The sequence below is a fragment of the Pelophylax lessonae genome, assembly GCF_965119305.1.
Source record: "Pelophylax lessonae genome assembly, chromosome: 5".
NCBI lineage: Eukaryota > Metazoa > Chordata > Amphibia > Anura > Ranidae > Pelophylax > Pelophylax lessonae.
The window spans coordinates 184,201,293-184,218,056 of NC_138772.1; the positions used below are offsets into that span (position 1 = coordinate 184,201,293).

At 43.6% G+C, this 16,764-nt stretch overlaps 1 protein-coding gene across 1 annotated transcript in view; it reads left to right on the plus strand.

Moving 5' to 3' along the window:
- The first annotated feature begins 7,668 nt into the window (after positions 1-7,668).
- Positions 7,669-16,764, plus strand: part of EZH2 (enhancer of zeste 2 polycomb repressive complex 2 subunit) — a 120,825-nt gene continuing 111,729 nt past the window's right edge. The window contains exon 1 of the mRNA XM_082258156.1: positions 7,669-7,804. The gene's annotated coding sequence lies outside the window, so the exon portion shown is untranslated. The remainder of the gene's footprint in view (positions 7,805-16,764) is intronic.

Sequence of the window (16,764 nt, forward strand, 5' to 3'; positions counted from 1 at the left end):
TTCAGACCTAGTGTTAACACACGGTCATAATATAAGGTGAGAGGCCATCCTCTGGTGTTGGTGGTGGAAGCACGAGCACTTAGCTTTGGGACACTTGCAAAGCACTTTATTTTGCTTATTTTGCACAGAGTGTATCTTGTGGATGGAAAGTGAAAAAAAGTGCAGCGCTATGGTATAAAGGAACTGAAACAGTTCTCAATACAAAGGAAAATGACAAATAAGGTGAATAGACATTCAAGGCTGTAAATAAATACAATTAAAAGTTCATATTGAAGTTCCAATGGTAAGTGCAGATTGGATAATCCAAAACGAAAAGGTGAATCGTGATAATGTCCCGTCACCAACACCAAATAAAAAATGCGCTCACCAAACGTTGTTGACCCAAAATGCCATATAGCATGAGGGTCAAAAAAGCTCTTAGGGTGATGTAGGATTCCTTAAAACGAACTGCAATCACGGATGTCCCCCAGGTATGTATCCAGCAGGGTGAATGGAAAGGATGACTCACAAATATCCAGACCCATATGGAAGTAAACCAAAGGAGACAAACAGTGTAAAACCCCAATAATAAATGTATTAAAAAAGGGAAGAAACACTCACAAACATTCCAGTGGTAGAGGCAGAAAAATATGCAAGTCTGGCTATACAGGCACGATCCTGATGCATTTCATCCCACAGGACATTCTCAAAGGATTTGACCAGCAAGTTAACAAGGAAACAGACATGTATATAAGCTCAATAATCAGTAGGAATCAGATCCCACCTGTGTGTTGAACTGCCAGGCATCACTGTCTGAGTTAGGAAAACGGTGGCGTGCGTGTCAAGCCTCTCTCTGACACGGACCAGTACAGCGTAACGTCACTTCCGGTCTACACCGGAAGTGAGGTGTATGCGCGTCATACCAGGAAATCCGCACGACGCCGGTGGAGCGCATATCCATCAAACCAGCTCCAGGAGGAGGTCTGGCACGCAAACACACCGCCCCCAAGAGAGACAGGCATCAAGCAAATCTCCGCTAGGGAACTAACCAACAAACACAGGGATAAATTAAAACACACAATATAATAAAAATAATAAAAACTATACAGCCTCTAACAAAAGAGGATAGTACACCTCACAGATATGAAATGAATTAAAATATTCACAATTAAGAGAATGAAATATTCGGAAGGTTAAAATAACAATGTAAAATAAAATAAAAACAAAAACAGAAAAGGGAGGACAAGAGCAAAAATGTTATATTCTCACTAACAAAGTGAACCTAAATATAAACTGATGGTGCACCAAATGGGATATTGAGTATCATATAGAGAAATTCTCAATATTTAAGATGTATTAAATTCCCATTGGATATTTAAACCAAAGGGATAATAAGACTGGAGGGTGTAGATCCAATACGTTTCGCGACGCAAAACTCCCCGTATACCAGATCCACCCCTCCAGGGAACAGTAAAATGATCAATGATCTGAAATAAGGTCCCTTTGGGATCCTTATGATGGTACCGTAGATAATGTTTTACCGTAGAAAAATGTATAAAGTGCAGTGCTGATAGAAAAACCCCAAAATAAAATGCATATATAGTGCAATGATAAATTGTATCTATATGACAAACATGAGCATTGATACAATACACATGTTGTAATGTAATCAATAAAATACAGTAATAATAACTGGTCACTGAAAATTAATAAATGAAAGTCCAAAGTGTGATGTGAAAAGCAAAATCTTCAATCGTTATTTCATGTGAATTTTCAAACTCATGCACAGGAACCAACACCAACGTCAGAGGGGGGCTTACCTGAGAGAGTGAACTCAATAAGCTTACGCCTAGAGAGTCAGAAACAGCAAATTTAGATGGATAATAAGCCAAAGGACATCTTCCACCGCTCCAACAGCATCAATGGATTATTCCCCTTCGATACAGATTATTTCCAATAATGGACCATCCAGGTAAAATTAGGGCCACAAGTTCTTCTCCACATGTACTCAATAAAAGAGAGAGCTCCTCATAGTGTATAACCATACAAAATATCTTATTTATTTAAAATCCAAAACACTTACAAATGTAGATGAGTAAAAAACGCTTTCAAATAGAACATCCTAGGATCAAATATGAAGCAGTGGCAACATAGCAGCAGATCCCGAGCGTTTCGTCTGAATAGACATCTTTAACCATGTTATATGAATTATGGACTCACTTTTTGTGATATTGTATGATTTTTGATGTTTTCATCAGTTATATGTATTTACATTTTATTTAGTGTTGCACTTTTCTGTATGTTAAGAATATCATTAGTTGTACCCTTCAATAAGCAAAAGACAAAATGGGATTTTTGACTTAACGTAAAATCCATTTCTCTGATGTTAATTGACGGACACAGCACTCACCCCTCTGTGGAGTTGTATTCTTCTGACATTGCTTGTAACAAAACTGAGTATCTATAGCAGAGAGAGGGAGTATATCCCCTGAGACTGCCCATAGGCGTAGCCAGATTTTTTTTCTGCCTAGTGATCTACCCCTGTATGGGGCAGTATACCCCAATGGTTAAGAATATCAGGAGCTGTGTCTGTCATGGAACATCAGAGAAATGGATTTTACAGTAAGTCAAAGATCCCATTTTTTCTGTGCCTTTCACTGCGGGAGGTACAGCGGGATAATCCCCCGATACCGTTTTTTTAGAGCCAACAGTTGGCTTTTTTGTAGAAGCAATCCTAGTGGCTAACTAGCCACGGGATTACTTTTACAAGCAGTGGGAGGGGACGTCCTTAAGCGGCTTTAACCACTTGCCGATCAGGCTTTTTCTGATACTTTTTGTTTATACGTTTAAATTTAAAGTATTTTTGCTAGGACATTACTTTTAACCTCCAAAATATACATATTGTTTTTTTTTAAATCCTTTATTTTCAGATGAATAGACATCACCCTGTAGGAACCGCTTTGCTGGTAACAGGGACGTCCTCTTCCACATCCTCTTCCTATGTTTACATCGTTCTGATATCGAGGCTCGGTCCTGATGAAAACGAGGCTTGAGCCGCACGTCGGCCATCTTTATTATAGGAACACCTCCTCTACATTGTTTTTAATAGGTTCTGATATCGAGGCCTGGTTTCTTCTGAAGCGGAGGCTTGAACCGCACGCCGGCGCCATCGCTGGACTCTCATGGCGTTCTATGGCTCCAGGACTTCTACAAACAGGTGCAATACATTTAGCATTCATTTGGGAGATATATAGAAATAGTGATTCATCACTTTGGTGCAGGGTTTGTCTTCACTGATGAGTCTGGACACTAGAACACTTCAGCTTTACTTTGTGGTTTTCAACGTTTGTTAACCATGTTATATGAATAATGGACTCACTTTTTGTGATATCATTGTATAATTTTGATGTTTTCATCACAGTTACCGTATTTTTCGCCGTATAAGACGCACCCAATTTTAAAGGAGGAAAATCTAGAAAAAAAAGATTCTGAACCAAGTACTTTCAATGCGGAGTGCCCACAGCCTGCCCCCTTTCAATGCGGAGTGCCCACAGCCTGCCCCCTTTCAATGCAGAGTGCCCACAGCCTGCCCCCTTTCAATGCAGAGTGCCCACAGCCTGCCCCCTTTCAATGCGCAGTGCCCCCTTTCAATGCGGAGTGCCCACAGCCTGCCCCCTTTCAATACGGAGTGCCCCCTTTCAATGCGGAGTGCCCACAGCCTGCCCCCTTTCAATGCGGAGTGCCCACAGCCTGCCCCCTTTCAATGCGGAGTGCCCCCTTTCAATGCGGAGTGCCCACAGCCTGCCCCCTTTCAATGCGGAGTGCCCCCTTTCAATGTGGAGTGCCCCCTTTCAATGCGGAGTGCCTAGAATGCAGAGTGAACAGCGTACCAAGCCACAGTGACTTACCTGTTTTAGCGGCGGCTTCCTCTTCAGTCCCTGCGTCTCTTCGAGTCGTCCGAGTCCCTGCCATTGGCCGAGGAGGATCCGTGAGACAGTAGCGAATTTTCATTCCCTACTGTCACACAAATGGGCGGGCTGAATGCGCGCTGCTCTGCGCCTCGGGTCCACACTTATAGGAGATTCACAGTGTCAGAACGTAGCCATCGACAGTCAGTCTGAGTGAGGATAACTACCAGTAGTTGCTGCAGGGCAGAGCGTGAGGCGCGAGCGGGGGGCGTGGCAAGGACTCCACTTCTGGCTCCGGAACTGGCAGGCAAATGTGTATTTGCCGTATAAGACGCACCAACTTTTCCCCCCCAGTTTTGGGGAAGAAAAAGTGCGTCTTATACGGCGAAAAATACGGTATATGTATTTACTTTTTATTTAGCGCTGCACTTTTCTGTATGTGATTTATGGGCAATCTTATGTCAATTGTAGTGCTGCCACTGCCAGCTTTGTAAAATTATCGTTAGCGCTGTGCATTTCCACATATTCTGATATTCTTAACCATTGGGATGTCCCAAAGCAGTGTTAAACATGAGAGGTGGGAACAGCAAAAAATTCCCAAGGCCAACCATAGCCAACCAGGCAACAAGAGCTCAACCAAAACAACTGGAGCCCACCTGAAAAAAAAAACAAAACACCCTCAATCATCATCCTCTCAACAGCAGTCAGCAGGATCATGTCCTCTCAACAGCAGTCTGCAAAACCTTGCGGCCAAAAGAAGTTTCTGCAGATGCCAACACATCCACTTCATAAAACTTTGTGAAAGTTTGCACCAATGACCAGATGGTCGCCTTGCAAACCTGCGTCACTGACTTCTGATGATGGAAGGTCCAGGAGGCACTAAGCCCCCAAGTAGAGTGCTCCTTAACAGGGAAAGGAGGAACCTGACCCTTGATGGAATAGGCCTGAATCACTGTCTGTCTGATCCATCTGGAAATGGTTGCAGAAGAAACAAACAACCCTTTACGAGGCCCATCCCCGAGCACAAATAGTGAGTCTGATTTCCTGAAGAACTCCGTAGCTGCCAGGTACACCCTAATTGCCAGACCACATCAAAGGCATGAAAGGCAATTTCCTTTGGATGTTTAGGGAAGGCAACATAATGTCTTCATCTAAATGAAAATCAGAGACCACCTTTGGAATGAATGATGGACAGGGGCGAAGAATCACCTCATCTCTGTAAATCACCAGGTAAGGTGAACATCAGGATAACGCTGCCAGTTCCGACATCCTGCGCGCAGAGGTGATAGCCACCAAAAAAGGCCACCTTCTGTGAAAGTATAAAGCAGAGGAATCTACCGTAGATCCTTAAAGGGTGGCTTCTGGAGGGCTAAAGGCACCAAATTGAGGCAACGGAGACTGCACTAGAGGAACCAAATGCCGGACACCCTGAAGAAAGGTACGCACCAGGGAGTGTGGCCAAAGGTCGTTGGAAAAAGACCGCCAAAGCCAACACCTGGCCCTTAATGATACTCGAAGCCAATCTCTGTTCAACCCCCTGTTGAAGGAAGGTCAAGATCCGAGCCACCGAGAAGGAACCCCAAGAGACTTATACCACGCAATGTACGTCTTCCACGTATAGTCCACAATAGTAGATCTTCCTAGTTTTTAACAGTGTAGGAATCACTGACTCAGATAAACCTCTATAGTTCAGCACCTGGCGTTCAACAGCCAACCCGGCAAAGCCAGCAACTGTAAAACAGGATGGAAGATCAGTCCTTAGGACAGCAGATTCTCCCTGAGAGGAAGCTTCCAAGGAACCTTGGTGACCAGCCGCACCTGATCAGCCTACAAAGCCCAGCGAGGCTCAAGCTTCTGCCAAGACTTCTATGCAGGATCGAGGCAGAAGTAATTCCGGTCATCTTAGTGGCTCCGGGCCACTAAGACTATTGCCGACTTGGTTGCTTCTTGGTATTTGACACAATTTACACCTTTCTGCCCCTGGGTTGGTTCCCTGTTAAAGAAAGCAGTGTGAGCAGCAGGATCATCACCGTGTCATCACTTCTCAGCTCAATGTATGTTCCTCCTCCTGTATGTTCTGTCTCCACGTGGGTGGCCTCCTGACCCTCTTTGATTGCTCTGTCTGTCCCTCAGCACAGACCCCATGATCCAGACTTGGTGGGCTTCTCCCCGACACACGAGACAAAAGCAGAATAAATTCCCAGCTCAATTCACCAACCAGTCTGCTTACCAACCAAATTAACCTGTCTAACAGTATGCGTTAAAAAAACAGGGGTTTAGTTAGCACACATTTGCAAATGCATGTGTAAGCTGCAGGCCACTTCGCAGCACCCTGTATTACCTGCAGTCCTAACTCCTGTAAATGTAGGAGGCTCCACAGTGGAAGCACATGCACTCTAATGGATAGATAGGGTGCAGGTAAGCTAGGAGGTAGCCCAACCCTTCTCCCCGACACACACCAGCTGTTGGCACCCTGACAATGGAAGTCCTGCACTCCAATTGCTTACAGTGTATTCCCTGTACAGTACATGGGGAGCTAGACGAAGCATGAGTTGCGGGGCAGAACATGTTTTAGGGAGGGGGCGCCACCGTTTTCACAACACGAACAGCTACTCAACACCACTGCTGCCAGTAGTTCTTGTTAGATACTATCCAGAGGATGAGAAGCACCACTTTGGTAGATGGGAAGTTCTTCAGGACCAAGCCAAGTTTTCAGAGGGTGGACCTCTTTCTCACCACCACCCCCTTGCCCTTACCCATTTCTGAAGAGGTGGAGCCTAAAGAGTAAGGGCGGAGTTTACAGATAAAGGGGTGGATCCTGAACAGGAAAGGATTGGACACATTTAGTGCCCGATTTTAGTGTTGCCTAGGTCAGCACTAAACCAAAATACACCACTGGGTGGCGCCACTACAGAGAGTAGTGAAGTATTCATACCAGAGTAGAGTTTTTTAAGGTTTAGGGTTACTTTAGCTTTCCCATTTGGTATAGAGGCAGCAGCCCCATGGAGGTCGCCGTTCTAGAGATAACACGCCATGTGTATACAGTATTACTCTCACTGTAGCCCAGTATGTGGACAGGTCCCGGGGGGGGGGGACTCCATTTCGGTGTACACTTCTGGCTGTACACTCACACACTTCCCTGATAGAGCGGACTTGTGAATGAAGCGGAGCTCTCCACACACATACACAGGAAGCCAGCTTCAGCTCTCCCAGTCCTCCATTGGCCGGCGCACGTCACGTGACTGCCAACAAGCCCACCCACTCTACTACACATACCGACCGTTAACGCGGCCAACGTCCAGCTACAACTAAATTCAAACGAAAACCGCCCATTCCCTTCTCCCGCCATTCCGAGGACCGCGCGAAACGGCGTGAGACTGAGCGGACACGAGCTGTCCGTAACCCCCATAAGTGAACTCCGAGCACACCAGCTCCGCTGGTGTCACTAATTGTATAGCGCTCAGTTCGGTGTCACAGTACTTAGTGAGTTTGTAACGTTTAATGTCCGGTGAGCGGAGAAGGACGAGGAAAGTTTGAGGGAAAGCCGGGCGGTCAGGAGGCGGTGCGCGCCCCCGACGTACCCGAGACAGGAAAAGCAGAACAAAGAAGCCGGAGTGCACGACTACATGAGGGGGGAATCGCTGGCGCCGGCTTCATTTCCCTCTCTGCTCTGCCATTGGGCGCCGAGTCTTCGGGCACCGCCGGAGCCACCAATGAGACGCCAGAGCCGAGGCGCCGGTGTGGGCGTGGCCATAGCCGGGGAAAGGGGTGGGCGGGGAGAGGAGGATCAGGGAGGTTAGTTTGGCGCCCGGGACCCGGCGCTGCTGAGTGAGCTCGGCAGGCATAGACAAACACTGGGGGGAAGGTGGCGAGCCTGGGGAAGCGGAACACCGGAGGAGGCGGGAAACATACGTACGGTAATTGACGACTGACCCCCCCCCTTTCTGCATGTTATACTTGCTGTTGTATGGGCCCTGTGTGAGTGCAGGCGAGGACAAAGGGGCCGCCCCCAGCCAGGGAGAAGGAGGGGCTCCGGACACCAGTGCACAGGGGGGGCTCCGGGGATAGGGTCAGTCTGGGGACAGGTGACTCCGAGTACACCCGTCCGCTGCACCAAACTTTCCGGGCTCCGGAGGGGGGGGGCACCGTGCCGGGACATACGGGTTCCGGGGATACAACTTCATACCGTGCCGGCTCCATTCATCTCTGGGACAGCTGTGCCGGGGGACATGAGGGACTTATACACCTCAACCAGTCCTACTGACTGACCGGGGAGGAGAGCTCCCCCTAGTGCTGAGCACCGGGAAGGGGCGCTTCTCACTGCTTGTCACCACACACTGCAACTACTACAGGGAAAACTTTTTTCCTCTTCCTTTACTTTTAGATAGAATGGAAATGGGTTAGAACACCTGTCAGGGTTGTGTTGTCTGTGTCCCCATTAGGAAGATTCACACATCTTTCTCTTTGTCCTGGTGACCATTACCTGTGGTCACTCTAACGGGAATAGCAGGGAAATCTTCCAATAGGTACACTTGTTCTGGTGATCGCCAGGGATTCCCTCGCTTTGGGGGGGGGGGGGGTTCTGTTCACTTCCTGTTTTGGCTTTAGGACAGGAAGTGACCCTTTGCTTCCAACTCCTCAATGGGACACAGATGGTAAAAAAAAAAAAAAACTGTCTGGGGTTATAACCCTGCCTTAAGTGGGGTACACACTAGTAGAAAACCTGCCGAAAAAGTTCGGGTAGTGTGTACACAACTTTCAGCAGCTGATGCTGACATTTTCAACGAAAAAAAAAATGGAGGATCAAACACCAAAATGTTCATCGTCCGTCCTCAGCACAACCAATTTTCGTTCTAATGTGTACACAGTACGTCTGTGAAAAATCGGATACGAAAGACCGCGCATGATCGGAAGTCGCTGATGACCTGGAAGTTTATCATAAAAAAACAGAAATGGATAATTGGTATCTATATTCATTGCACTATGAACTGAGCTCCGATTCTCTCTATCCACACATTCAGTATACAGGGGATATGTAAAGTCTAAACACCAATGATAATATTATTATTATGATATGTCAGAATACAGACACTCAAAGGCGCGGTCGGGGCACACACGTATACGCACTTACATCACATTCTACGAACAAACGTCCCCAAAAAAAAATAAAAAATTGGACGAGAAATTTAGTGAACATTTATGCACTGTCAACTAAAAACGGTTATGACCGCTGAGCAAGAGAGAAAAATCAGAGGATATTTCGCCCGATTGTCGTCAAGTGTGTAGGAGCCTTTACTCAATGCAGAATGAGGGGAACAAGTTTTGCCTTTAGTTCTGTTAGGCCTCTTTCACACGGGCGTTCCGTATATCACCCCATCCGTTTGCGGGTGATATATGGACATAATGCATGTCAATGGGATTGCGGATGTCAGCGGATGGTCATCCGCTGACATCTGATTTTCGTCCTTTCAGTTCTGTTCCGTTTTTTGGAACGGAACAGAACCCTATTTTTCTTCCGTTTAAAAAATAGAACGGATGCAAAATCGGATGTCAGCGGTGTCATCCACTGACATCCGCAATGCCCATAGACATACATTATGTCCGTATATCATGTGCAAACAGATGGGATGATATGCGGACATACGGAGCGGGTGACACAAGTGTCAACCGTGTCCATGAAAAAAAAAAAATGCTGGCGCGGAGAAAAAAAAACGGAGTGGCCGTGTGAAAGAGGCCTAAAAGTTTATTTAGAAGATGTATCCGCTAGTTCAAAAACCAGGTGGCTGTTGCCAACTTCCCAAATATGTATAGAGAGAACAAATATCCCCCAGGATGGTTGTTTATTGAGCCGTGAATTTTATATGAATAGGTCTCTTCATATTGGAGTTTTTATGTTAATGTGTAACAAATGTGCTTTTTAATCAATGATTCTGGTGGACTAGTTGCCTACAGAGACCCACTTTTCACGGGGGGGGGGGGGATTTGTTCTTTTTATTATTTATTTTATTTTTTTTTTTAAGGCAGAACTTTACCCTTAAGTCCCCGTTCACACTGGGGCGACCTGTCAGGCGACCTGGTCGCCTGACAGGTCGCCTGCCATAGAGAAGCTGTGGACCCGTTCTAATAGGAGCGACACAAGTCGCTCCGACTTAGAAAAAGGGCCCGGAGCTTCTTTGGGGCGACCCAGAGCGACCTGCATAGACTTCAATGTTATGAAGTCTGTGTTGGCCGCTCCGAGGTCGCGGTGCGAGCAGCGTGCCGGGACACCTATGAGGTCGCCCCGGCAAGTCGGATCGCCCCAGTGTGAACGGGGCCTAAAACAGTGATAACAAAATAATATTCTTTAGCAATGAACACACACTCTACATGAATAATTCTACCATAAGAGTGTGCTGTATATTGCCCCCAGCATTGTTCCTGTTTGTTCTTGCTGGAGGCTGCAGTTTTGCTAAAGCCCAGAGCCCTTGAACAACAGTAAATCACAAAACAGACCTTGACCCACCGATTTAATGGTTTAAAAAAACAACATTCCTGGAATGCTGGGATTACTGACTGTCACATTTTGATTGTGTCCTCAACCAAACTGTTTAACCATCAAATGACTGGTGTCATAACCGATCACGTGTCACAATTTGTTAGTTGCAGATCAAACAGAAGCAGCTTCCTTGGCTGTGAGGGATATGGCTTAATTCTACTTTAAGGCTGTCAGGGGGGCTGGTGGCAAAATGCATAAGGGTATGTGGTTTGGTGGAGACATGTAGGTTGAAGCCACCCTTTATTCACCTATGCTGGTCAGGAGATGCGGCTATCCTTTCCTCTTTTCAGTGTTCTGAGCTATTAGTAATGTTATCGTCATCCGATAAGATTGTATTTATTTGGAGAATTAAATCCTTTTTTTCTTGCGACCCTGTTTGGCTTGGTTTGTGATTGTCTACATATACTTTTTATTACAGCTCTGTAAGTGTCCACAATCAGCATATTAATTGGAAGGTTTTTAAGTCGTAGTATCACACCTTTGGTCTTACTTTGTATGGGTTTGATTACCTAATGGGAAGGTTTTCTTTTTTCTGTTTTATAGCCAGCCATAGACGGATCAAATTTCAGTCGACTCAGCAGGAATTTAATCTATTTGCAGGCTAGTTGTACTGAAGTCAATCTATTGACCGCCTGTTGTTTTTTTTTTTTTTTTTCTTCCGTATGATCTCTGCCTGTATTTATAGCTGTCAGCAGTGATCATTGTGTTCTGACGGGGAGGAGAACTGACGCTGTCAGAATACAATAGTTCAGCAGTAGGGGTTCCCCCATTTGTGTTGATGGGAGACGCAACCAAATTTATTTCCTTCAACCTGTGGCAGAAGGAAAGAAAATGACAAAATGTATGGCCATTCTAAGAGTTGGTTTACATAAGGCAGAAACTGATCATGCAACTTTATGTGAAAGAGCTCCATATTTCAACACAGCTTACATTTTATTGACATTTGTTGTGCAGATGGGAAAAGTGGCTTTATACTTTATTAGTTGTCAGAATGATGAGTGATTTGTCTTGTCCTTCAGTGCTGAACAGGAAGTAAGCTGTATGTAGGAAATATTTTCTTCTAAATCAGAGCTCTATTTAAAATACTTCATCTCTAACACTAAGGTCTGAAAGATAACCAGTATGTGAATGGTATTACTAGTTCTGTATACTCCAACTTTTATGAATATCTTCAGGTTTCTGTCCCACAAATTGTCCGTGACCCTGTAAGCAACATTTCATTTAAAGCAGTTGTAAAGTCAGAAGGTTTATCTTAATGCATTCTATGCATTAGGATAAAAAGCCTTCTGTGTGCAGCAGCCCCCCTAATGCTTACTTGAGCCCCCTCTCTATCCAGCAATATCCACGACTGTATCAGTCATCTGGGACTGTCGCCCTCATTGGCTAAGACACAGCAGTGGTGCCTTTGGTCCGTTAGCCAAAGAGGAGAGAAGGGGGGGGGGTGGACAGGGCCGAGCCGAAACTTCAAGTCTAAATGGATACACGGAGCTGTGACTTGGCACTGCTGCCCCCATAGCAAGCTGCTTGCTGTGGGGACACTCGAAGGGAGGGACCTGAGAAGAGGAGGATCCAGGCCGCTCTGTGAAAAACCATTACACAGGGGAGAGAAGTATAACATTTTTGTTATTTTTACTTAAAAAAACACGAGGCTTCTTTACAATCACTTTAAGTGGTACAGTTTTCACTGCACATTGGTATTTTAAAGGTTAACTCCATGTTACACCCACATTTTGGGTGTAATGTGTTGCTAAGCACCACACCCCTGAGACCCCCCTCCCACCCATGTTAATGACAGCGTGTGAAGGTTCCTCTCCACAGCCACTGTCGCTTTTAAAATTGGTGCAGGTTTCCAGCCACATCATTTACAGAGGGATGTCGAGCAGACATACTTGTAGCTCTCAACGGAATAATGTGCGGTAATTGGTGCACTCTTAGTCCATTAACCCTACTTCCATCTCTCAACCTGAAACTTATGCTGGCCATACACTATATGAAAAATCATTCAAACTCATTTTCGAAAAACGAACACTCGGCTGTGAGAGCAAACGATCGTGTCATTATGTAATGGCCGATAAAGCATTCAACAGACATAAATTAATCTGTTTTTTATTTTATTTTTTCATGTATACCTAAGGCAAACAGTTTGGATGAGAAACACATTAACCTTTCAATTTATCGTTCGTTCGGCAGAAAATTTCTAAACTTGTCCTTCGTTTTTTCATCTTAAAAACGTCACAACCGATTACTGATTGGTGCCCATTAACTGGCCGAAAAACAAAAAAAAACTGGTCCAAATGACCGAATTTCGGCCGTTTTTTCATATAGTGTGTGGCCAGAATTTGGCACAGGCAGAGAACTGTAGGAAGAGTCTTCAGGAGCCTGAAATTGCACCCATGATCCACGGATTGTACATGCAATACTTTGCAGGGTCCTGTAAAAAAAGGAATTTTTTACCTGTCAAAATGTGCATTTATTTATTTTTTTTTCTAAAGGGGAACTTAGCCTTGAACATAAAATGGTGTGTTTTTAGTGAGTACTTATGTTTGCGTTTTATTGTAGCATTTTCCTCCAAATTATTTGTGGCTTTTCTCCAAAATTGCAGTATTTACCTAAAAGCCACTTGTGATTGTTCCATCTTAACCAAGAAAGTACCACAGTGTCATTGTATTACATATGAAGATAATACTTCCTCTGTCTTTCCTTGTTTAACACTTGCTTAGTAAAAAAAAAAAAGTCTGTCACTCTAGAATCTAATTTCAGTAAATCTGAGCTGGCTGATTGCCATTGAGAGAGGAACAGTAAAGCACAGTCCATATACACCACTATACAGGAAAGCACCCCCTGCCATGTGTAATGAGCAGGTATGGGTATACTATGCTGCTCATAGATATGTATTTTTTGCTAGGGCTTCGTATATTGATGGTGTAAATTTTAGCTGTGCTAATGTGGTGGTGGGATGGACATCTCTCTCAATGCATTTCTCAGTGTATTTGGGGCTACTTCTTCAACAAACCTAAAAAGAAGGCAAAGTTACCACAAGGCTGTATATACGCACGTTTCCATATTACAATTTTATTGCAATCCTTCTATGACTGTAATCTGTACTGTACTGGAGTATGGATGGTGAAAATTATACCCTGCATGACAAGTGTAGAGGCACCAGCAGAAAGAAAACTTGATTATCGGTTTCCCAAAGACGCCTGTGGGTTCTGGTTCAATATTTACTTATGCAATGTAGGGGTGCAACTAATGATTTTCATAATCAATTAGTTGACTGATTATTATTTTGATGAAATGGATAAAAACATCAAAAAAGTTTGAATAATTTAATATATAACGTTTCAAAAAAGACAGTTTATTCTTGAATATCTATATATAAATATAAATAACCAGCTATATTATTATGCAGGATTTATATAGCGCCAGCAGTTTATGCAGCACTTTACAGTGTTATTTGGGAACAAAATATCTAATCCACTCTCAGATAGATGGAGAGATATATATATATATTTTTTATAAAGTAGTAATAAAGGCTATAATCTTTTTTTAAATAAATTAGACCAAACTAGTGAACCTTTACTTTAAACGTATTTGTAATGCCTTATATTACCTCCAGTCTATCAGCCTTCAGCTTCTCAGGGTTCAGATGCTGATCTTCTTTGCAAGTCCTTAAAGCGATTGTAAACGTTGGATTATTTATTTATTTTTTTTAAAACAAACTTGTCATTTTTAACTGCTCTGTGTTATGGTTTTCGCACAGAGCAGCCCTGATTCTCTTCTTGGGTCTCCCACTGGTGCTTTTGGCTTCTACCTTCAGAGTGCCCCTATAGCGAGCCACAAAGTATGGCACAGAGTGCCCCTATAGCGAGCCACAAAGTATGGCACAGAGTGCCCCTCTAGCGAGCCACAAAGTATGGTACAGAGTGCCCCTCTAGCGAGCCACAAAGTATGGTACAGAGTGCCCCTCTAGCGAGCCACAAAGTATGGTACAGAGTGCCCCTCTAGCGAGCCACAAAGTATGGTACAGAGTGCCCCTCTAGCGAGCCACAAAGTATGGCACAGAGTGCCCCTCTAGCGAGCCACAAAGTATGGCACAGAGTGCCCCTCTAGCGAGCCACAAAGTATGGCACAGAGTGCCCCTCTAGCGAGCCACAAAGTATGGCACAGAGTGCCCCTCTAGCGAGCCACAAAGTATGGCACAGAGTGCCCCTCTAGCGAGCCACAAAGTATGGCACAGAGTGCCCCTCTAGCGAGCCACAAAGTATGGCACAGTGTGCCCTTCTAGCGAGCCACAAAGTATGGCACAGTGTGCCCCTATAGCGAGCCACAAAGTATGGTACAGAGTGCCCTTCTAGCGAGCCACAAAGTATGGTACAGAGTGCCCTTCTAGCGAGCCACAAAGTATGGTACAGAGTGCCCTTCTAGCCAGTGTTAATTTTGGCAGCAAATTTCAATTTAGTTTTAGTCTTAGTCTTAGGACTAAAATGGCATTTTAGTTTTAGTACTATTTTAGTCTTCTGCAAGCGTTTTAGTCGTATTTAGTCGACTAAAACTCCAGTACATTTTAGTAGACTAAAACGTCCTACATTTTAGTCGACTAAAACTCATTTTAGTCATCTATAATCGGATAGGTGTAGTTCAATTGTAATTTGTAAAGCATTTCTCTACAATTTCCAAACTCATTATATACTACTGCTGGCCCTTGAGTGAAAAATCGAATGTTATTATTTATGGTATTAAGCTTTGAGCATGCACTAGCACAGCACTAAACCAGTGTTAATTTTGGCAGCAAATTTCGATTTAGTTTTAGTTATAGTCTTTTGACTAAAATGCCATTTTAGTTTTAGTCGTATTTTAGTCATCTGAATTGTTTTAGTCGTATTTTAGTCGACTAAAATTGTGTTAATTTAGTCGACGAAAACGTTTTAGTCTACAAAATTAACACTGCTTCTAGCAAGCCACAAAGTATGGTACAGAGTGCCCCTATAGCAAGGTAAAAAAAATGTCTGCCTTTACAATCACTTTCTTCTTCAGCTCAGGACTATATGTCCCATGAGTTGTTGCTCCTCACACATTCACGTTTACAAGTTCTCAGGCACTTGCTGACATGTTTTGACGTTGTACTGGGCTGTTTGCGTGCTGCACTGTATTTCCTGATATGTAAACAAATAATGCATTCTGTATGCAGGCCAACTAATCGATGATGTTACATAGAAACATAGAATGTGTCCGCAGATAAGAACCATTTGGCCCATCTAGTCTGCCCAATATATCTGAATCCTTATGAATAGTCCCTGGCCCTATCTTATATGAAGGATAGCCTTATGCCTATGTTGATTAGTTTCAGCCCTAATGCAATGTACATTATATACAAACTTACCTACATACATATTCTGACCTCCAGTCACTGTACCTTGGGACACCTGATCAATTAGATAGTCTATTCCCCTCAAGGTTTTTTCGTTTTAAATGTGGTTCAATTATCTACCCGTGACTGCGGTACTAAAAAAAAGTTTAAAGAAAATACATAAACTACAAAATTGTTGTATAATACACTCATAAATACAATGTAAGGAATGTTAAGGTAGTCTCAGTCCCACCTTCAGGTGAATGAATGATCTGAAAACTCCTCTCCTGCACATAGTCATTCATTCTTAATAAAAACATGAAAGGCCAAGTTATATCAAATGCTTTTCTAGTCATTAAACCTTAACCTACATGTATTTAAAGGTCCTAGTCATTCTATAACTAGCCCTATATATTGAGAAAATGCATATCCTGTTCCATAAAAGCTATTCCATATTCTTTACAGAAAGGGATTACTTCACATCAAATTTTCCTTAGTCATTAAGTCTTACGACTTACCCCATACCTGATCCACCCATGACATACATATAACATTCCAGTCTCTCATATGGTGCCTAATAAACTATTGCTGTAATTTAAATCATCTCCATTAGATTACCAGTAATACCAAAAGTGATATTTACATTTCATCCAATTAGTGTTTTTTTATTATATATTACCTTCTAGGGAAAGTGTAAGCTCATTAATTAAACCCATGCACAAACAACCAGCAGAGGATATAGGCATCCAAGCTTACTCTTCTGCTTGGCATTTGGCATAATGTCACAAAAGGCACAAGGGAAAGTGGCCAGGGTGTTACTCCAGGTTTCTTAGATGTTATGCTAGCTATCCCCTTGTGTAGTACAGAGTTGCAGCCAGTCATCCCATATTATTATTAAAAAAGAATAGCTCACACATTCAAAAGAAATAACTATCAAATATGAAGACAATCCATAAATAAAAATGGGGATTTAGTTCCACCATATGGCCATATCG